Genomic DNA, 24069 nt, shown 5'->3' on the forward strand with positions numbered 1-24069 from the left:
CGTCAACTTATGAATCAGGAGGTCATGGTTCTGTTCCTGGTCAGGGCACATGCCTGAGTTGTGGGCTCGATCCCCATTTTGGGGCATGCAGAAGGCAGCTGATCAATGATTCTCTCTCATCATTGATGTTTCTCTCTCTCTCTCTCCTTCTCAATAAAAATATATTTTAAATTATAAAAAAAATTACTCTTGATAGGCATGCAACTCGGTTGTTGATAGAAAACTGAAATGGTGTATCAGAGAGAACCCCTCCTCCCCCCAAAAGGAAATGGAAACTCAGAAGTTGTGGCTTGTTCATGGTTTTAGGTTTGGCAAGAGTTTGGTTTTATCTTGAATCCAATTATATATTTTCCATTATATAGTATTTTGCAAAGTGATAAGGAATAATATGTGGAATATTGGTTAGTGCTGAGGAATTTATCCTATATAATAAAAGGGTAATATGTAAATAGACCAAAGGGCAGAACAACCAAACAACCAATCCAAGTGTAATATGCTAATGCTAAGGCTGCTCAACCACTCGCTATGACGTGCACTGACCACCAGGGGGCAGGCAGTCGACCAGTCCACCAGTCACTATCACATCCACTGATCACCAGGAGGCAGATGCTCTGACTGGTAGGTTAGCTTGCTACTGGGATCCAGGAGATCGGGACTGAGCATGATGGGCCAGACATGCCCTGGAGTCCCTCCCTGGCCCAATCGTGCACCGGTGGGGTCCCTCAGCCTGGCCTGCACACTCTCGCAATCCAGGACCCCTCAGGGGATGTCAGAGAGCCTGTTTCAGCCTGATCCCACATGCCATTCCCCTTGGGAGACAGGGCTCATGGCTGGTGAGTGCTGCTGCGGCAGCACAGCCTCTTTCTATTGGGACTGATTGGGCGCAAGCCCATGGCAGGCACAGTGGGGCTGGGATGAGTGGGAGCGGCAGGTAGGAGCTGCAGGCGGCATTGGACTGCGGGTTTTGGCCCGAGCCTTGCAGGCCACCCAAAGGGACCCCATCCGTGCACGAATTCATGCACCGGGCCTCTAGTAGAATATATATATACATACACACATATATATATTTAATATAGCAGCTTTACTGAGCTAAAATTCGCCCACCATCCAAATCACCAATTTAAAGTGTATAATTCGAGGTTTTTATATATTCACAGAATTGTGCAACCATCACCACAGTCGATTTTAGAACATTTTCATCATCCTCTAAAGAAGCCCATCTTTTCCTGTGGCCCTAATCAAACTCTAATCTACTTTCTCTTTATATAGAGTTGTCTAATCTGGACATTTCATATAAGGTTAATATTCATCTTTGTAGCATGTATGTATTAGCACTTCATTCCTTTTTATGGAAGAACTAGTAGCCCATTTGCAGGAAAAATCCTGCAAGCGGCCGCTGCGGCCGCATGCGCTGCCGCTGCCGCCGCTGTTGCGGCCGCCGCGCCTCTGCCACCCGCCCCGCTCCACCCTGCTCCGCCCCGCCCCGCCCCGCCCCGGGCTTTCCCTCTGGCAGCCATCTTGCTTTCCGCTTTTCCTCCGTCTTCCTTCTAAGTTGTCTTCAGTCTTCACTCCTCCCTACCTCAGCGTATGCAAATTAACCGCCATCTTTGTTGGGTAATTTGCATACTCGCCCTGATTGGCTGGTGGGCGTGGCTTTGGCTGGTGGGCGTGACTTGGGCGTAGCGAAGGTGCGGTCAATTTGCATATTACTATTTTATTAGGTAGGATAATATTGCATTGGAGTGATATGTCACATTTTATTTATTCACTCATCAGTTGATGACATTTGTGTTGTTTCTGTTTTTTTCTATTACAAAAAGTGCTACTGTGCACACTTGTGTACATATTTTTGCATGGGTGTATATTTGCTTTCACTTCTTTTGGTATATATCTGGAAGTAGAATTGTTGGGTCATGTTTAACTTTTTAAAAAAATTTTATTTATTAATTTTTAAATTTATTGTCTAAAGTTTTACATGTGTCTTTCCCGCTTGACACCTCCCCCTCCCCCCTTACACCCCCCCCTTAACCATTCCCACCCCGGGCAAGCCCACACCCCCCCAGTGTCTGTGTCCATTGGTTATGCTAATTTGCATGCATACAAGTCCTTTGGTTGCTCTCTAACCCCCACCTCCGCTGCCATTTGTCTCTGGATGTATTCTTGTTCATCAAATTATGTTGATCATTATATCCCACATATGAGTGAGATCATGTGATATTTATCTTTCTCCAAATGGCTTATTTCGCTTAGCATAATGCTCTCCAGTTCCATCCATGCTGTTGCAACTGGTAAAAGTTCCTTCTTTTTTATAGCGGCATAGTATTCCATTGTGTAGATGTATGACAGTTTTTTAATCCACTCATCTGCTGTCTTAGCTATTGTAAATTGTGCTGCTATGAACATAGGGGTGAATATATCCTTTCTGATTGGTTACAGCTACATGACATTCTTTCTTATGGATGTAATATAGGTGACGTTACCAATCCTCTTGGGTTGTTTTCACTTTTACAAGTAAGCCCACAATAGTCTTGCTTTATTTTGTGTGTGTGCAATTACAATATGTCTTTAGAAGAATATCTCTGAAGGATTGCTGAGCAGTGGAGAATGCTTACATCCTTGGGAACTTTTCAAAGATAGATAGTTGTAGGGTTATTACTCCAAGTCCCATAATGCATATGCCTTTAAGTACTATCTAAGCACTTTAGGATGATGGCTCTTGTGTCATCAAGAAACAGGTAATCATGTTTGGAGGGTGAAGAAGTTCATCATGTACTTGAGAAAGATGTTATGGGTGGTGAAAAAATATATAAACTAGAACCTTGTTTTCTCTTTGCAGATAGATTCTTCCCTATATAGTTGATTTTTTTTTATAAGTAAATTCTTGTTGGCCAAATTCTCAATTATAGAAACTAATTTTACTAATGATAAAATATTACAACTTCGTTACAAACATGTCTCTTACTAATAACCAACCGTATTTCTTTCTTTTCCAGTCTTTATCATTCCATATTCTGCTTTGTACATGGTGAATCACTACTGCTTTGCACCGGCGTGCCCATTTGCGTGCCTACAAAATACAAGATTGAAAAAGCTTCTAGATGGATCCTTTCCAAATTTGGTGTCTTTTCTACAGACTCTGTGCCTCAACAATCCTTTCTAAGTGGTAAGGATATGTGCTTAAAAAAATAATAGAACTTTGTAAAACAATATTTGGATTGCCTTCTCCTATTTTATACCTTCTCTTTTTACATATAAGTAATACCTGCACTATTTTTGCTAATTAAAAAAAAAAATCACATCTTGAAATAGCAGTAACATCAAGTTTTTGGCGGCTTTAAATCATCCTTTTCATATTATATTCTGGTTCCAGTATAATATGTGTTATTTATAAAGAATAAAAATATGAGAACAACTTTATGTTTGTGTACTTTATGTACTCTATAATCCCTTATTATGAGGCTGAGGTAGTTTATCCCATGATTATCCCTTTCTATCTATTTAGGTATTTGAATACATTGGGTCAAGAACATCCTCTTCCTAGCAATTGTAAATTATGTATACATTTATGGAGATGATAAGAGAGGTGTGTACTTCCAGTTCTTCTTTTTATAGCAGGCCCTATGTGTGTCTTTCCACATTCTTAACCTTTTTTTGGAATTGTAGATGCTAGTTAGCCAACATGTTTTTGAACGTCTGAGATTTACTTAGAACACATTTTGTGGGTGGGGCACAGAGGAGTAAAATGGAGCAGAACAAATTGCTGAAATTTGAGATCTTTAAAATGAAATTATTGAAGTAGGTTAATTTTGAGTGTTAGTCAACAAATACTTACCAAATGCCTGCTCTTTAGGGATGAAAATATATAATGACATTTAACATTTGTAAGGAAGGAAGCCACCAAATGGAAACCGTGGTGCTAGGTGAAGATGCAAGGCAGGGAGGTCGAGTGAAGAAGGGTGTCCGTTTTAGCTCTAATTCTAACCATTAATTGCATTGTGTTCTTGAGTACAAGTTAATAAGCCTTAGTAGACCCCGGCTTTCTCATCCATGAAATGGATGAATTAAGCTAAATGATTTATAAGATTTTTTTGGTGTTTTTATATACCTAACACTTTATGACCATAATGAGCAAATTGATAGATTTTTGTTGTTGTTTTCTTGAGGATACCATTTCTTCCTTAACCTGTCTTACAGAGATATTTTCAGACTATTTTCTTTGAACTGTGGGATTAGAATAAGATCCTCACTATCAGAACATTTTTCAATTAACCATTTTCTTTTGAAGTTGATGTCTTTCTTCTTTCTTTTATTCCTTTCTCTCCACATTCTTATTTCTCTTCTGTTGACTTCTATAGAAATTTTCTTCATTTGACTCCAATGTTCCTTGTCTGTCTTTTGTATCATATTCACGGCTCTCAGCGTGGCCCTTGACCTGGTTGGCATCCATCATTTCCAGGACACTACGTCTTAAAACAGTGGTTCCAGTCCTGGGGCCCTTTTAAGTCCTTCTGAACTGAGCTTGGGAGAAGGGTCTGATTCTTTGGTGGGTAGCTGAAACCAAGTAGTAAACCAGTATTAGTTCACTAGGCCTGGAGTTCTGTGTACTCCTCATACCCCATCACTTCTTCCTCAGACCTCATCTTCATCTGGACCACTTCCATTTCTGAGGTCTTGGGAAGTTTCCTGTCATGCTCATAACCCTCTATCATGTCGCACTTTTCGAACCTGTTCTTTGTCTTTGTTATGACTTGTAGTTTCCTGGAATTTTCTTGTTTTTCTTATTGTTAGTTTTTTCCTAGCCTCATTAGCCTTCTACTCACCCAAACCCTGTTGTCATCTTTGCAGCAACATCTTGCATTCTCTTGCCTTTTTAACATCCTGAGGAACCTGTTTTACCAAATCTCAAATATAAGTTAAAATGCCATCTGCATTCTTTTCTCCTAGGTCCAGCTGCTTGATGTGGTTGGAAAAGGTCTGTCTAAACTGGTTCTTTCCAAAGGTGGCTTGCCTTTTTGGGGCTACCTGACATACTTCCTGACCTCTTCTTTTCACTTCAGGTTTGTTTTTGGTGTCTGAAGAAGAAATCTTTTGCCTTAATTTTAATGTTTTTAATGGAAAATTTAAACCATATACAAAAGTAAATAGACTTGTATAATGAACCCCTGTATAATGAACCCCTTTGTGCCAATCACTCAGGTTCAATAATAAATCAAGTCATGGTCAAACTTCTCTCCCTCTCCTGTATTATTTTAAAGCAAATCTTAGACATCAGATCATTTATTTGGATTTCAGTATGTATTCTTAAAGTATAAGACCTTTTGAAAAAAAATATATGTATGTGTGTGAGATTGCTTGAGATCTTGGTTCCAGCATGTTATTAGTTTGGCTCCAATAAATTCTTATAAAAGTAAACATACAAATTAACCACGATACCATTATCATCCTTAAAAAAACAACAATTTCAGTATAATCACTTACCTCGTTGGTGCCAGTCCTAACTCTCATCCAGTTAAAGCAGTTGACTGGATTAAATCAGGATCAACGTAAGCACTCCTTCTATTGAAATTGGTTGATTTTTCTCTTAAGGTTTCTTCCTCACCTGCACCTTCCCTTTTTGTTCTTAAAATTGATTTATTGAACAAATTGGGCCCTTGTCCTGTAGATGTGGATGCTTCTGATGATATTTCTGTGAAGTGATTAACCTACTAATCTATCCTTTGTATTTCTTGTTAATTGGTAGTTAGATCTTGAGACATGCTCAGATTCAGCTTTGATTTCTTTTGGCTAGCCTGTGTCTTTAACAAGTGACTGTGTGGTGCAGACAACGTCTGCTTGTCGGTGGTTAGTTGCTATTTGTGTGAAATGCTTTAGATGAGAGGTTGGCAAACTTTCTCTGTAAGGGAGCAAACAGTGTAAATTTTAGGCTCTGTGGGCCATCTGGTCTCCTCGGCAGCAACTACTAATCTCTGCTGTAGTAATGGGAATGCCGCCATGGACAAAGTGTAAGTGAGTGGCCATGGCCATGTTCCAGGAAAACTTTACTTGCAGAAACAGGTGATGGACTTCCTGCTTTAGGTCTATTAAATCATTAGGGGTTGCAAGATAGTGATATTTTAATGCTATAACTTTACTGTTCCTATATCAGGTGGCATGTTCTATAAAGAGAAACTATTCCTCATGTATTATTTGTTACCTTAGCAGTACAGTCAGACACCACATCACAGTGTTTCAGTCAACAAGAGACCACATATACGACGGTGGTCCTGTGGATTACAGGGCAGGTAAAAAATTCCTATTGCCTAGTGACGATGTAGCCGTCATAATGTCATAGTGCAACACATATACTCACATGTTTGTGGTGATGCAGGTGGAAATAAACCTGTGTCATCTGTTGCATAAAAGTATAGTACATAGGTTATGTACTATACTTTTTTGATAATTGTAACAAATGATAACTATTAATGGTCTGTGTATTCACTATACTGTACTTTTTGTCATTATTTTAGTGTACTCTTTCTACTTATAAAAAAAGTTTGCTGTAAAACAGTATGCCTGATACATCGTGTTTATTGCGTCTCTTGTTTACATCATGTTCTCTTGCTCTTGATTTAATCTTGTGGGGTTTTTTGTTGTTGTTGTTGTTTTGTACAGTAGCATGATTGTAGCCTAGGAGCAATAGACTATATCCCATGTAGCCGAGGTAGGTAGCAGGCTGTACCATCTAGGTTTGTGTAAGTGTACTCTTAAGTTTGTACAGTGACGAAATCCTCTGGAGACGAATTTCTCAGAATGTATGCCAGTCATTAAGCGGCTCATGACTGTAGTAGGATAAAGTTGGATAAAGGTTAAAGTTTCCCTTGGCTTGCCAATTTCAAAAAGTAAGTTGGTTATATTAGCCTTCTCCTACAGTGACCACTTATGGTCTTCCCTTCTCCCCCAAACTTGTTATGGACTCTTTAATTTAAACAAAAATTATGATTTGAATTTAAAAAAAATTATGTTCATTATCCTTATTGATACTTAAATCATTTAGTCTTTGGGGTGTGGGAGCTTTTTCAAGTTGCTTACTGAGTTACTTTAACATGGCTAGTCGTTTTGGACAGCTTCTTTATCTGGTGTGACAAGGAATTCCAGGCTCATTGTGTACATATTCTCTACACACCTAATATCACCAAGTTCTCTGGAGAGTCCTGATTCTCTTATTGGGGAATGGGATTTCAAGACTACAATCTGGGCTCTAGGGCTTCTCATTGTTAATGGATTGATCACTGTTTCTAGGCCTCTTCAGTAGTCAGAACTGAATATATATTTTTTAAGATAGAGCACCTCATGAATTCATACTGATAAATCTAATTCAATAACAGCACTAAAAGATTTTAACTTTTTTAAAATTTATATTTTCATCTTTCTCTCAGCTGAGAATCCTGGTTCTCAATGAAATCAGGAATAAATACAATTAGAACATTATTTATAGTACCCCATTATATACCTGTCAGTCTCCAAATAGCAATACCAAAGGTTTGTTTCTGTCTGCCTTCTTTTTGCTCAATATTAGGTCTTTGAGATTTATCCATGTTGTATTTAATAATGGTTTGGGTTTTTATTTCATTGTCTTGTAGTATTCCATTGTGTGAAATACCACAATTTTTTGTCCGTTCTCTAGTTAATGATTTTTTGAGTTGCTTCTGGTTTGAGACAATTATATATAAAGTTGCTATGAACATTCTTGTACATGTCTTTTGATGGACATAAGCACTTTTTCGCTTGGATATATAGATGCTCCTTGACTTGGCTTATGTCCTGATAATAAGTAAGTCCACAGTAAGTTTGAAAGTACGTTTAATACACCTAACCTAATGAACGTCATAGCTTAGCCTAGCCTACCTTCAACATGCCGGGAACACAATATCCAAAAAACACTGTCAGCGCAGTACACTAGACTCTCGTGTACTAGAGTATAATATTTTTACCCTCCTGATCGTGTGCAAGGCTGGGAGCTGTGGCTTGCAGTGGCTGCCCAGCATCATGGGAGAGTAGCGTACGTATTGCTAGCCTGGGAGAAGATCATAATTACAACTTGGAAATGCGGTTTCTACTACATGTGCACCGCTTTCCCACCATTGTAGAGTTGAAATGTCATAAATGGAACCACTGTCATTCAGGGACCACCTGTTTACCCAGCCGTGGAAGTTGCAGTTCTCTTTTGGACGAAGGGTACATTTCCCCAGGAATGGTTGGTCATAGTGCTGTGTATTAATTATCTACTGCTGTGCGAGAAATCACCCCAAACTTAGTGGCTTAACACAGCAAACATCTCACAGTTGTGTGGGTCAGTTTCTGTAGGGGCGCAGCTTACCTGAGCGCCTCTAGCTCAGGGTGTCTCCTAAAGCTGCATCTAGGTGTCAGCTGGGGCCACATTCAGCCCAAGGCTCAACTGGAAGGGACACAAAGGATCCTTTGGGGTGCTTTCAAGCGCACTCATGTGATTACTGGCAGGTCTCAGGTCCTTTCTGGCCGTTGGCCAGAGCACCAGGTCCTGGGCCCCCTCCATGGGACAACTAACAACACAGCAGCTGGTTGATAGTTCGGAGAAAGGCAGATAGGGTGTCCATGATGGAAGCCATGGCCTTTTCATAACCTGTTCTTAGAGTGACAACCCATCACACAGGCTGCATTCTTTGTATAATTTTGAAAAAAAACACACATATTGTGGTAAAATGTACATAACAAAATTTACAATTTTCACCATTTTTAAGTGTGTAGTTCATTGGCATTAAAGTACATTCACATTTTTGTGCAATCATTACTACCACCCATCTCCAGAATTGTTTTCATCTTTCCAAACCGAAACTCTGTACCTATTAAATAATAACTCCCCATTCCTGTCTTCCCCCAGCCCCTGGCAACCACTATAGTACTTCCTATTTCTGTGAATTTGACTACTTGAGATACTTCATAAGTGGAATCACAGAATATTTGTCCTTTTGTGACTGGGATATTTCACTCCACGTAATGTCTTCAGTGATCATCCATGTTGTAGCATGTGTCAGAATTTCTTTCCTTTTTAAGACTGAGTAATATTCTATTGCATGTATATACTACACTTGTGTATCCATTTATCCATTGATGGACATTTGCTTTCTTCTTTCTGTCTATTGTGAATAACATTGCTATGGACATTGATGTTTTGCATTCTATTCTTAGAAGCCAGTCCTGAATCTACTCCATACTTAAGAGGAGGTAATTACCTAAAGGTGTGAATACCAGGAGGTGTTGGGCTCCTCTCAGAGTGACTACCACACTGTTTTAAGTCCGTCTTAATAATTTTTCTCTATAATTATGTACTAACTGGATATGGATTTAGGTTCATTTATTTAATTTTGATATTTAATAACTGTTCTAAATGTAATTTTGTTTTATAATTATGTATACTAGTTTCAAAGTCAGATCCACAAAACAAGGGTTTAGTCAAGGGAGTATAAGTTCTGTTTTCTCTACCCTTTTCTTCCCCTCCTAAGTAATTAGATTCTAAAAGCTTCGGTTTACTTTTCCATTCTGTTATTGTTTTAATGTAAGCACATATACTAGTATATTCATATTCCTCCTTTCTTTTATAAATGATAAAATGCTATATACCTAGCTTTTTTTACTTAATATATCCTGTCGATCATGCCTTAGTTGTAAATTACTCATTCCTTTTTTATAGCTGTATAATATCCCGTTGAGTGAATAAATAAAACATATTTTATTTAACCAGTTTCAAACTGATGGACATTTGGGTTGTTTCAAATTTTTGTAAATTGGATTGTTTCTATTCACTGCAGTGAATAGCCATGTGCATATAAATGTCTTTTTTATATTTGTCAGTATATATTTTGGACAGATTCCTGGATGTGGAATTGCAGGGTCAAGGGTAAATGAGTATACAGTTTTACTAGATATTACCACATTTATCCTCATAAGAATTATATCTCTTTGTGTTCCCATCAGTAAAATATGAAAGTACCTGTTTTTCTATACTTGAACCTCATCAACAGAACATGACAATCTTGGTTTGTTTGGGTTTGTTTTGCCAAAGGGAATTTCATTGTAGTGTTAATTTCCATCTCTCATCATGAGTGAGTTTGAACATATATTTTTTTAACTTAAAAATTTTCTTAGAGACATTTCAGAACCATTTAAATCAACAGGTAAATCAACAGTGAATTTTCTTAGATAACATACATATTTATCTGGAGGTGCACATTGGGTTAAGAGGCATTTACATTTCTTTTTCTGTTAGCTGTCCATTTCTTTAGCCCTGTTTTCAGCAGGTTTGTTGGTATTTTCTATTTTATAAGCTCTTTACATATTAGTAATAGGAACCTTTTGTCTATGTGTTTTCTTTCTGCCAGTTAAATAGAAGTATTCTTTAAGCTGCCTTTAGCTCGCTTCATTTTGCTTCTCATCCTTTTCTGATAATGTTACATTTATTCTCCTGGCTCAGTGATCATTTAATATTTGATGACTCCACATCAGACTTATGCTACTATTTTTTCAAACTCAACATGCCCCAGGTAGAAGGTGACTTTATCTGCAAACCTGATGTTCCTGTGTTCATTTATCAGGTAAATGGCATTACCATTTTTCCAGTTGAGAACTCAAAGTGATCTTTTGAGGTTTATTTATTATTAATTCAGCAAGTGTTTGTCAAAAACCTATCAAGTGCCAGATCTTGGGCTGGGCACTAAGTAACAAATAGTCCTAGTTCTAGCTTCTAGGGTATAGTCTGATGGAGGAAAAGGTATTAAATTAATACCCAAACCCAAGACTAACTGTGTGGTATTTCAAGAGAATTTAAGGATTGGGACACAAGGTTAGACTGGAGAGGTTAGGGGATAGCCTCTTTGAGAAAGTGGTATTTAAACATATTAGAAGGCCTGTTAGGGTTTTACCTGGTGAAAAAAACCAGGGTGCCAGTTTCCAGATACAGGAAACAGTGTGAAAGGATCCTTGAGGCAAGAAAGAAGTTGAACTGCTAGGAAACAATAAGACCAGTTTGGCTGGTGTGTAGGGAGCAGGGGTGGAGGGCCTTGAGATGTGACTTGATTTACTTTGTAAACCAATCACTGGGGTGCAAGTGGAAATTGGTAGAAGCCTGGTCAGGAGGCTATCCTAATATATAAAACGCCAGGGGCCATCATGACCAAAACAACTGGACGGACCACCCACCGAACAGCAGGCTGCGTGGGGTGACAAGGCCAGCAGGGAGGTTAGTGAGGGACGACCAAACGACTGAACAGCAGGCTGCTTGGGGCGACCAGGCTGGCAGGGGGGGCAGTTAGGGGCCATCAGGCAGGCATGCAGGTGAGCAGTTAGGAGCCAGCGGTCCTGGATTGTGAGAGGGATGTCCAATTGCTGGTTTAGACTCGATCCCTGGGATTGGGCCTAAACTGGCAGTCGGACATCCCCTTGGGGTCCCGGATTGGAGAGTGTGCAAGCTGGGCTGAGGGGACCCCACCCCATGCATGAATTTTGTGCACTGGGCCTCTAGTAGTTGTGAAAAGTGATGGTTCTGTTGTGAAATTCTTTCAATTCTACTTCAGTGCTTTGTTCATTCCTCCCATAGTTTTATTTCCTGAGCTCAGAAAGTTAACTCTTGACTACTCTGATAGGTTTTTACTTATTGGTCCCCACTCTGTGTTAGTCTCTGTTTCCAATCTAATCTACTTCAGAAATGTAATCCCAGGTCTGTTTCTGTCACCTCCTTTCTCAAAGGCTCCCTGGGATGGGTAATTTTATGTGTCAACCTGAATGGGCTACAGGTTGCCCAGAGAGCTGGTAAAACATTATTTCCGGGTATGTCTGCGAAGGTGTTTGCGGAAGAGACTAGCATTTAAATTAGTAGGCTAAGTAAAGAAGACCCGCGCTCGCCATTTTGGGGCAACAACAAAAAGGAAGAGGAAGGACAATTTGCTTCCCTCCTTGAGCTGGGCCTTCCATCTTCTTCTGCCCTCAGACCTTGGAGCTTCTAGTTTTGGGCCTTTGGACTCTGGGACTTACACCAGCAGTACCTCTCCTCCTCCTGAGCTCCATTCTACCCCCCTTGGCCTCAGACTGACAGTTAAACCACTGGCTCCATAATCATGTGAGCAGTTCCTGCAATAAGTCTCCTCTTACCCCTCTCTCTCTCCTATAGATTCTGTTTCTCTGTAGTCTCTGAACCCTGACGAATACACACCTTCATTGTGGAAAAATGAAAGCCCACCTGAAACTGAAGTCTTGTATCATTTTCTTTAAGCTTCAGGTTCTGTTCCTCTGAGATTACCTTTTTGTGTGTGTGTGTGCTCATCTTCTGTCATATCTCTGCCTCCAGAACCCTGTCTCCCCTCTTTTTCTTCCCTAAAAGCTCTGCTCAAATCCTAATTATTCCCCTAATCCTCCTTACTTCCCCTCAGTCAGGTTGACTTTTAACTTTTAACCCACACACCCTAGTTTTCTGTTGTTGACATATCAGTTCTAAGAGGCATCATAGTCTGTGTTGTATTAGAAATATTCAAGTATTTGTTTTTCATTTTTGTAACTGATAACTCAATAGGTGTTTATTGAATGGTATGAAGTTAGGGAGCATTCCATGTGGTAATCACTCCTGGAAACCTTTGGTGAAAGAGACAATTCTCAAGTCCAATTTTAAAGTTACCTTGTATTGAAGCATTAGGGAATAGACCTCATGTACAGATAGGAAAATCTAACTTGCTTTCTGAAACAGCTTTTAAAGTTCCGTGATCATCAGATAATACTTATGTTCTCTATAGTAGTTTGACAAAAAAATATGTTTATATGGCAATATCAGATTTCTTACAACTTTCAGGGGAGCAATGGCCCATTTAGAGCATTAAATAATTGATTTTTGTGGTAGTGAAGAATGGCCAAATTAATCACGAGTATACAACATATATAAATGCATCCCTGTTTTTACCTGAGGTATCTTGTGGACTAATTGTCCACTTGGCTAACTTGTTATCAGTTATCTTATTAGGTTAAATGTAGTTTGCATGTTGTCAAAGATTACTGTACTTGAGTCTCAGATGTGATTTTTTTTGTATATTAGGTCCCACTAACATGTTTTTTCTGTGTGTGTGAAGAGCAGGGTGCTATAATTTACTGCCTACAAGCTTGCAAAATGATACCATGTACTCCATCTTTTTTTATTCTTAACGGATTTTCCTGTCTCCCTCTCCCTTCTTCCCTCTCTCCCTTTCTTCTTATAAATGAAGTTAAATCATGTTGTCTAAGTTAATATAGCTTAATATTGTGTAACTGTACTACGTACACTAAGTTGCCTATGAGGCAATTTCTCTGAAATGATCATGGAAATGGGGATTATACAGATTTGGTTTACATGTGATTTTCCAGATATTAATCTAACTCGTAGTCTGTTTGGATCAGCTCTTGGATTAAATGACTATTTTTGTTTTCTAATATATATTGATGCAATAGAAGGGTTGGGAGATTATAATAATTTTGGTTCCATACTCAATGGGATTTATTTTTGTCATTGAAAATGCAGTAGGGATTAAACCTTTTAAATGTATTTATAAAAATAAATTTCCCAAAGTCACTTCTCAAATTTTTGGTGTTTTAGCAATATTAACGAATGAGAAGTATTTTGGTTGTATTATTTTAAGGTAGAAATATCTTAATTGAAATTTTACATGTGTTTGCTTAAGATTAAATTAGGACAATTAGTTTCTGAAATATGATTTTTTTAAAAAATTAGTTTGAAACAGTAAATAGGGCAGGTGCTTATAGGTAAGTATAAAATTATCAGTTGGTTATCTGATCTTCAGTCAAATTGTATTCAGTTTGGAGTGGTGAAAGTTTTATTTTTAATACTGTGCATCTATAAGACAAAATGTTTCATGTAATGTCTGGTTTGACAGGTGTATGAAAGTCTTAAAAGGTAAAATTATCATAAATGAAATACTGCATTCCACATAGGATTTGTGTAACTAGCAGTGAGGGTGAAAAAACCCGAAGTGGGAGAAATGACTCAGTTCCTCACTTTTCACTTCGCAGGTCTTTTTTCCTCTCTCATTTCAAATCCTACATGAGTATATTATTACATCGTGAATATAATCACATTAATTCAGAAGCCTGCTATGTTGTGATAAGCATTTGTTGTTTTGTAGTAATTCTATCTGTACCACATTGGAACTTTTCAACAGCACTTTCTGTTTAGGACAGTTGAGGAGGGGTGGTCCTAGAACTGGTGAGTCGCACCACACTACAGACTCTGTGAGGTCACAGCCTGTGTCTTATTCATTGTGTCCTTCACTGCCTTAATAATATGAAGTTGGGCTCAGTGAAGGTAATAGAATTATGTCCATTTCTGTTTATTATACTGTACCTGGTGTTAGGTTTCTGGAAAGCTTAATTTTTATTCTTGGTTCTTTTTATTATTTGTTGATTTGAGAACTAGGGTGGGGCAGGGAGAGAGAGAGAAACGTTGACTTGTTGTTCCACTTATTAATGCATTTATTGGTTGGTTCTTTTTTTTTTTTCCTTTTTACCACTTCCTCTCATCCTGGTCTACTCAGGGTCATGGCTTCCCTGCAGGCCCCCCAGGTGGGAGGCTCCTCCAGGCCCAGCCCCCAGCACGGGGAGGGGAGCTGAGAAACTCTGTAGCCTCAGTCCCCAGAGCTGTGCTGGGTATTACAGAGAAGTGTTCCCTCCCCAGGAATCACTAGGTATTGGTTGATTCTTATATGTGTCCGGACTGGAGGGCAAACCCACAACCTTAGGGTATCAGGATAACATTCTAACCAACTGAGCTACTTGACCAGGACTTCTTTTTGCTTTCTTTTGATAAATCTTCTAGTGCAGTGGTCGGCAAACTCATTAGTCAACAGAGCCAAATAGTCAACAGTACAACGATTGAAGTTTCTTTGGAGAGCCAAATTTTTTAAACTTAAACTTCTTCTAACGCCACTTCTTCAAAATAGACTCGCCCAGGCCTGTGGTATTTTGTGGAAGAGCCACACTCAAGGGGCCAAAGAGCTGCATGTGGCTCGCGAGCCGCAGTTTGCCGACCACGGTTCTAGTTAGTATTTACATTTAGCCTTATTAATGACTTAAATGTATGTTAAACTTCTTAACAAGACGAGTAGCAAAACCTACATTGTAAAGTTGGTCCAGAGACAACATTCAGAAGGTATCATTCCGGTGACCCTGAACTCCTCTAAACTAAGCCAAGGACCAAATAATAGTCTTTCAGCATAGAGGGGAAAGAAAAGAAAAAAGGCATGCAAGGATGCAGGAGCAAAAGGATGATTTAGGTGGCGTGGAGGGAAGTTTCATAAACCACAGTTACAGCAACTGATCACCTGTGTACTGTCAGGTTTTTCCCTGTAATGTAGAAATGTTATATAAGTGGGCTTCTTGGAAGTGCTGCGGGAACAAGAATTTCCTGAGGCCCCCACGGGAAGATGAGGTGTCATAGAAAGCTGTATTGGTGATGTGACATTAAGGGAGTTCCCTTCACGGTCCCCTCCCCCTCCGCCCTGCCACAGGAAAAGTCCATTTTGTCTTCAGCCGGGCTAAGGTCAAAGCCACTGCCCAGGTTCTGCTCCACGTCTGCACGGTCCAGTCCGGCGTCCGGCCAGGCTAGCTTGTGCTCCCAGCTGTATGCCGTCCATTGCCTGTGGGCTCCGCCTGGCACAGCTGAGTGTGGGTCACGGAGTCGGCGAGTGCAAGGAGGCGGGAGCCAGGAGCAAAGCAAGAGGAATAAGAGAGAGAGAGTTCCTCATTTTGCCGATTTTAGCTAGGAGTTTATCCAACGAGTCCTTCAGGATTTCACATGCTTGCTGTGACTCCACCCCTCAGGACAATTATCTTTTTTAAAAAAAATTTCTTTATTGATTAAAGTATTACATATGTGTCCTTATCCCCCCATTAGACTGACAGACAGTTAAGCACCTTCCTTACAGCACTGCACATGCGCCCATCTTCCTCTTTGTTGGATCCCTACCCCAGTGATTGGCAGGGAATGGACCAGTGGTTCCCTGTGGGGAGTGTGAAGTTGTAGCTTCCTGGTGAAGCTGCCCAGAAGAGCATGCTTACAATGTCTGGCCTCCCTTTGCTTACTTCCTATTATTGACTAGAGGCCCGGTGCACGAAATTCGTGCACGAGGTTTGTGCACGAGGAGGGGGTTCCTCAGCCCGGCCTGTACCCTCTCCAATCTGGGACTGCTGGCTCCTAACTACTCACCTGCCTGCCTGTCTGATCACCCCTAACTGCCTCTGCCTGCCTTCCTGATCACCCCTAACCCCCTCTGCCTTGGCCCCACCACCGTGGCTTTGTCCAGAAGACGTCTGGTCTAATTAGCATATTACCCTTTTATTAGTATAGATATTAGCTAACTAGTTACGATGGAAACAGAAACTGTGGCATAGAATTTTGCAGCTGATTGTTTTATCACTGTTTAAACTGAGCATCCATCTTTGAGAAACACGTGAAAGATTATTTCAAGTATTCTGGCTGAAATGGGAATGTCATTTTCACTTAACAAGTTGTTCTTAGACTTTTTAATTCATGGTTGAATAAGCAGCTCTGTGATTTGTTGGCCATAATATGATTTCTCCTTTCCTGCCTATTTTTTACTTTCTATAATGCAAATTTATTTTTCGTGAAATATTGAGATAAATCGTGTGCTAATTATGTTTAATTGTCCTTATTTGAGAGGTCTCAAGCTTTTGTTCTGAGGTTCAGAATCAATATAAAAACATGTTGAAAACATAATTGCATTTTAATTTGAGAACTTGATTTCATAAAACTCCATACAACCGCCTATTCTTTTAAAATATAAAAGAATCCAGATGTGCAGTACTTTTTTTCAGCTCATTTACTAGCTTTGTCAGTTTCCACAGCTGCAGTGTTATAGAAATTATGGGTTTGTTTGAGTTAAAATGAAGTTAATGTATATAAAGCACTTAACCTAGTTTCTTAACACATAGTAGGTCCTCAGTAATTAGTAATTAATTAATTGGGCTTTCTAGGGCACAATTTTTAGAGTACAGCGAGCCAGTTCTGAATTCTACCTTCCTCTATTTGTAATTCATTTAGACTGACGTAGCCAGTGTGGAGAAGAAAGCCTTTGGTGGGGTGGCACTTTCTGACTTGTGTATGCAAGGCCTTTTAGAGCTAGTGGATGTCCTGGAATGGGATGGTAAGCTTTGTGCTGTCTTCTGTATGGGCATCGATAGCGACCAACTGATTTGGAATGTTGTTTTGTTAGTAATTTCGAAATGTGTTATTTTCTGTGCAGAGGAAGTTGATCTGAATTAATTGCTTATTACCCTTTATAAATTTATAGAAAGAGAGGAACTGTCAGTCCAATGTAAACCTTACAGACAAAATACTTTCTTTCATAAACATGGGGAGGAGGCAATCCCCAGATAACCATTTTGGGGATAAAGCCAGTTTGCTGTTGTTTAACGTAAGAGGGTATGTGATAACACCGAACTTTGGAGCCTGTCACATTGGCCTACGATGAAATAGTCATGTTTATTAAGCCATAATATTGTTTAAACTCTCTTAATCAACATCTAGCCAGCTCTGCAGAGAGAAGCAGAAAGCCATTCATGTAGTTGTAGATTGTTGCCCCTATTAGTCTTCTGGCAACAGAGGCTGTGAGCGAAATCTTTTCTATCCCCTCCTCCACTTAATTGATGACTTGTTCCTGATAGTAGCTTGAGCATGTTAGGTAGGTTCTTTCAAAGCATCTGAAATGTGTCATCACACGTCTGTCTTCTGGCTGATCGATAAACTCCTGGCTGGTGGCAGTGTTGTCTGGGTAATGGTCAACTTCGTGCAGGTTCTGGGAGTTCAGCGTTGACCCCTAGTCACTGTTAAGTGCACGTCTCCCTGTGGCTTGTGAAGACTCCGCAACATTAACTGACCCAGTTACCCTGTTTGACGTTATCTCTTAACAGTTCTTTAATGAAGGGCCTCTAGAGAGGTAACCTTCTGTATCCTGTACCACCTCCGTCATTCCCATTCTCATCTCTTTCTCCTCTGGCAATGCAGATTCTCTGTTTCCTTTATTTCTCTCAAGGAACAGTTCAAGTCCTTTTCCTGAAGCTTTGAAAAGGTGACTCTAAATGTAAGTTAGTATGAATTAAAATTTAGATCTAAGAAAAGGTCAGAAATATCAACCAGAACTGGAAATTTGGAATTGATGCATTAAAAAACATTATGTTCTTTTTTATAAAAAATATATTTTATTGATTTTTTACAGAGAGGAAGGGAGAGGGATAGAGAATTAGAAACATCGATGAGAGAGAAACATAGATCAGCTGCCTCCTGCACACCCCCTACTGGGGATGTGCCCACAACCAAGGTACATGCTCTTGACTGGAATTGAACCTGGGACGACGCCGCTATCCACTGAGCCAAACCTGTTAGGGCAACATTATGTTCTTAAGTAAACAAACATATTTGTAAACATCATTCTCATTTAAAAATTAAAAATTATACAGGGTGGGGCAAAAGGTTTATAGTTGTTTGTATGAAAAATAATATAATAATAAACTGTGTTTTGTGTACTCACAACTGTAAATTACTTTGCCCCAAACCTGTATTAATTTTAGTAAAATTCTAGATTTTTTTTCAAATCAAAACCTCAAAGTAATGGGAATTTTTGGTAAAGCTTATGGAAAGAGAGAGTTGTGTTATTTTCAGATTGTCGTGAGAAAGTTGTCTTTTATTGCATTATATGGCATTTTATAACATTATATAAAAGGTACAAGGAGTGACTTTATTTATAAACGGTTTTATTGTGACTTAAAACCAGAAGTCTTTTCTGTGTACTCCTTTTTCACACACCCCCACCACTTCAATTAAACAATAATAGTTAATGTATATAGGAAAAAAGTTTGATGTTATTGGAATTTTTTTGGAGAAAACTTCCTTCTAAGACAATAGCAGAGACTTTGAGCCAAGCACCGGTGGACTGTAGAGTACCATAAATCATGGTTGAGATATGAAAGTTTTATATTGTTTGGTCCTCCACTGTTATTTTTCTTTTGTACTGGGCCTATGTTTAGCTTATTTCCTTACTCCTGGATAATAATATCATTAAGCAGGCAAAGGGGGAAAAGGTTTTATTGAAACTAAAAGTTAGTAATTTAATTTGATTGAGTTTTTAGAATAATTTTTTTATATATATATTTTATTGATTTTTTTACAGAGAGGAAGAGAGAGGGATAGAGAGCTAGAAACATCGATGAGAGAGAAACATCAACCAGCTGCCTCCTGCACACCCCCCACTGGGGATGTGCCCGCAACCAAGGTACATGCCCCTGACCGGAATCGCACCTGGGACCCTTGAGTCCGCAGGCCGACGCTCTATCCACTGAGCCAAACGGGTCTTGGCAGAATAATTTTACAGTGAATTGTTTTTATACCATTTGTGGACAAAGTAACAAGAATAGAACTTGTTCTGTGATATATATATTTATATATACACATACATCTATCTATATATATAAAAGCCTAAGCGACCATCGCATCCAAAACAATTGAACGGATGACTGAACAGGCTGCGTGGGGTGAACAGGCTGGCAGGGGTGTTAGTGAGGGGCGACCAAATGACTGAGCTGCAGGCTGTGTGGGGCGACCAGGCCCACAGGGGGGTTAGTGAGGGGCGACCAAAAGACCAAGCAGCAGGTTGTGTGGGGCCACAGTGGGGGGGCAGTTGGGGGCGACCAGACCGGCAGAGGGGGGCACTGAAGGGTGACCAGGTTGGCGGGGGGGGCATTTGGAGGCGACCATGCCAGCAGGGGGTGCAGTAAGGGGTGACCAGGCCTGTGGGGGGGGGAGCACTAAGGAGTGACCAGGACGGTGACGGGGGGCAGTTGGGGGCGGCCAGGCTAGTGGGGGGGGCAGTTAGGGGTGACCAGGCCAGCAGGGGGGGCAATTAGGTGCAATCAGGCAGGCAGGCAGGCACGTGAGCAGTTAGGAGCCAGTGGTCCTGGATTGTGAGAGGGATGTCCGATTGCTGGTTTAGGCCCAATCCCCAGCATCGGGCCTAAACAGGCAGTCGGACATCCCCCGAAGGGTCCTGGATTGGAGAGTGTGCAGGCTGGGCTGAGGAGACCTCCTCTCCCCCCCCTCCCCCCCCGTGCACGAATTTTGTGCACCAGGCCTCTAGTATACATATATAATACATATATGTTAATATATTTATGCTTATGAGTTTTCAAATAATATACAACAACATTGATTTTTACATTTAATAGTATGTGAAAAACATATTTTTAAATGACAGAAACCTTTACATTTATGCTTAGTTTGCATTTTATTAGTTTAATTTAATCTTACTTAGTGCTTTATTATTTTTATGAAAGCTGCTTTGCTAGGCTTTGTGGGAGATGTAACAATGAATTTCTTAACCCTTCAAGGACTCGTAATCCTAAAGCCAACTCATAGAACCACAAACTTGTAGAATGGGAAGAAATTTAAGAGGTTATCGTTTCTTTGGTGTGTGTGTGTTTAAACAGCAGTCCTCTGATTCCTACCCATTCAGTGTCTCCTGTCCCCTTCTCCCCATGCTCCCAGACATGTACTGATGCCCTTCTGTGCAGGGGAGAGAGGAATTCCAGCATCCGATGATTGGGTGGCAGGAAATGGGTAGCTTTCAGGGACTGGTACTTGCTTCCATCTCCTTGTTTGGTAAGCAGGATGAGAGGCAGGCCATTTTTTCCAGGTCAGTTTTTGGTCTAGGATTTAAAACTATGAAGACAAGAAATCATTTTAGTGGGTACTGACTGGAATATAAAACAAAACAAAAAAATAATTTGGAGAATACTAAAGTGTATTGCAGATTATTTCAAGTGTATCAGGTGGGTTTAAGTATAATGGATTGTTATATAAAATGTATAGTAAGTACACTTGTATAGAATGCATTTTTTTTTTTTTAACTGCGGTGTAAAGAATTTGGACAACATGTCTCTGATCTGTCCATTGCACCCTTGCTTTCAACCTGGGGGCAGCCATTGATCCCCGTATCCCTAGATATGTTACTTATTTGCTCTTCTCTCTTGTTATCATGACCTGACTCCAAGGTAAAGTGGTTCCTACACAGGTAGAAATAGACAAGGTGATATTTTCCCGCAGTACATCTTAATAAAAGATGTGCAGCGAGGTAGTTTTTTTCATTATGTTGGTTTTGCTTGCATGTCTCTGGGTACAAATAAATGCTTTGGTGGATCTAACTGTTAATCTGCAAGTATTGTTTATGATGTGCCAAACTGAATACCAAGATGTGATTTAAGCACCAAGAGAATTTGGATTATTTAATACTAGTACATAATAAAACTATTTATCCAATATTCATGTGGGCACAGACAGAGGCATAATTGTATTCTTGTAGTGCACAATATAAATACTAATATTGTTTTGGGGAGTCAGCATGGTATGCTGAAGCCATGGTTTGGAAAAAGGCATTGTAGTATGTTTTTATCTGTGGGAATTACTGGCAAGTGTAATTGAGAGAGTCTAAATACTGGAGTTGTTTACTTCACTTTTGAATTTGGCTAGAATATTTTTGGTCTTATTATTATTACTTTTTTACTAATCATTGAATTGTTCTTTAAGACCTGTGGTAGCAGCTAAGCCATAATTTTTTTTGATAATTCTGTCTTCTTTTAAAGATTAAAAAATTTCCTCTCACTAAAGATAGTTTAAAACATATTTAAAGAAAGGAATAGTGGACTGGATGTTCATTTGGCCATTCCACAGATCCAACACTTATCAACTCTTTGTTAGCCTCTACCAACTCCCTTTCCTCAATTCCCAATTATATTGATGCAATTCCTCTGTTATAAAACATCATCTGTAAATATTTCATGATGTATTTCTGAAAAACAAAGACTTCCATTTCTAGACATGTGAAGTAGAATCTTAACCTTTGTGAGGAATGTATGAAGTTATGAATCCTCAAATTGTGTTTGGAGTGTTAGAGTGATATAAAAGAAAAGGGGGATCCTTTAAATGGAATAAATGAAAAAGAGAAATACCTGATAAGCAGTGTACCAAAAAACAATAGAAAGGTTACAATGAAAAAGCCAATTAATAGCTTTTTCTTTTCCCTGGAAAGAAAAGGGAACAATTGGCATTTTTGAACATTTAGTATGTGTGCACATTCCATACAGGTCTGTACAGGAGTAAAACTAAGTGTACTTTATACTATCTGAGATGGAAATTCTGTTTCTAGACTTTTTCTTGAGGGGGGAAAAAATCTAAGATGAGTACAGAGACTGCAAATCAAGGTATTCACTGCAATATTTATAGCAGTGAAGAATTAAACCTAATGCTCAATAATGGTGGAGTGATTAAATACACATAATATATTTATAAAATATTGTAATATTTTGTAACCACTAGAAATGAAATAATATGATACCAATTTTAGAAAATGTTTAATGCATATTTGAATACTCCGAAGAAATTAACCCAGATATTAGCATGAATTAATAGTGGGTATCTCTAGGTTTTGAATTATGAATGATATTTATTTCCATTATTTGGGGGGGTACTGTTGCAAATTTGTCTATCAGTATAATATTATTGAGTACTTAACTATGTGTTAAGCACTATTTTAGCATGTCTCATCTTTTTTACTTTTCACAATAGCCTTAAGAGGTTTTATTAGCCCAATTTTATAGATGGAGAAATGGACACAGAGAGAGATTGAGTACTTTGATAATTTGTTTCTCCTTGTAAGTTTATTCTTTGCTTCCATATGTAGTTTTATTTCCAACAATTGGGAAGATATTATAAATACTATTTTGTTTTTCTAATTTTTATTTTAAAATATATGGTGAATATTGTGACATATTAATAAAATATTTTTAAATTGATGGATAACATTTATCTTCTAAGTCTACCATGATTTTTAAAACGGGTCCTTTATTTTTGTTCTGTGCCTCCCCTGTAACTTTCTGCTTATAGGAATAATGGTACAATGAGCACCTTTGTAAATAAATCTGTATGTGCATTTCTGTTTAGCTCCCTAGGGAAATCTCTTAGAAGTGGAATTATTGGGTCAAAGAACATAAACATTTTAAAGGCTTTTGATACAAATGATCATTCCTCCTTAAATTTAGAGAAGTTGTTTTGGGGCTATAGATTCAGGAGAAATGGGTCATCTAAATATCAGTGGGAATTTGTACTTTCATAGTTGCTCTTATAAAAATCCTGGTTCTCTGAGCTTGCTGGAGACAGTAACACAGAGAAAAAGAGGAGAAACAAACTTTGGAGATTAAATTATGGCAATTACTTGTTCTCTGACTTTGAGTTGCTACTTCTTCACTTTTTTGATTATCTTAAAATGTGGATTACTCCAAATTTTTATTGCAAATTGTCATCAAAACATACAAAGTATACATATCAGGTTTACATGGATTTTGTTTGATTTTATAACCTCAGGCTCATAATTAGATATAACAATTTCTATTGTATAATTTAAAAATTATAGATGTAAAAGATCTAACACATTGATTAGAGACTATGATGACTATAGAGAGTATTTTAATGTTGTATTTAAAAAATACATGTTTTTATTAACTTCAGAGAGAGGAAGGGAGAGGGAGAGAGGGATAGAAACATCAATGATGAGAATCATTGATCAGCTGCCTACTGGGGATTGAGCTCGAAATCTGGGCATGTGCCCTGACCTGGAATTGAACTGTGACCTTCTGGTTCATGGGTCAAAGCTCAATCACTGAGCCAGACTGACTGGGTTAATGTTGCATTTTTAAATTAAACAAAAACACACAGTTTTTCTTAGGGGCCACTTATTTTTTTTTCATGACTAGCAAGATCAGAAAATTTTTTGTTTAATTGATGATTTCTGTTAAATGATTAAGTTTTTGTTGTTAATTCTCACCCAAGGATATCTTTTCCATCCAGTGGGGGTGCGGGGGCGGGGAGAGGGGCAGGGAGAGAGAGATCAATGTGAGAGAGACATATCAATTGGTTGCCTCCTGCACGCACCCCCACCAGGGATCAAATCTGCAACCCAGGTA

The 24069-nt window shown here is 39.0% G+C and overlaps 1 protein-coding gene across 1 annotated transcript in view; it reads left to right on the forward strand.

The window, feature by feature from the left end:
• Positions 1-24069, forward strand: part of FRYL (FRY like transcription coactivator) — a 245550-nt gene that overhangs the window by 33912 nt on the left and 187569 nt on the right. The window contains exon 2 of the mRNA XM_054729167.1: positions 2994-3163. The gene's annotated coding sequence lies outside the window, so the exon portion shown is untranslated. The remainder of the gene's footprint in view (positions 1-2993; positions 3164-24069) is intronic.

This window comes from Eptesicus fuscus, chromosome 2 (assembly GCF_027574615.1).
Source record: "Eptesicus fuscus isolate TK198812 chromosome 2, DD_ASM_mEF_20220401, whole genome shotgun sequence".
Lineage (NCBI taxonomy): Eukaryota > Metazoa > Chordata > Mammalia > Chiroptera > Vespertilionidae > Eptesicus > Eptesicus fuscus.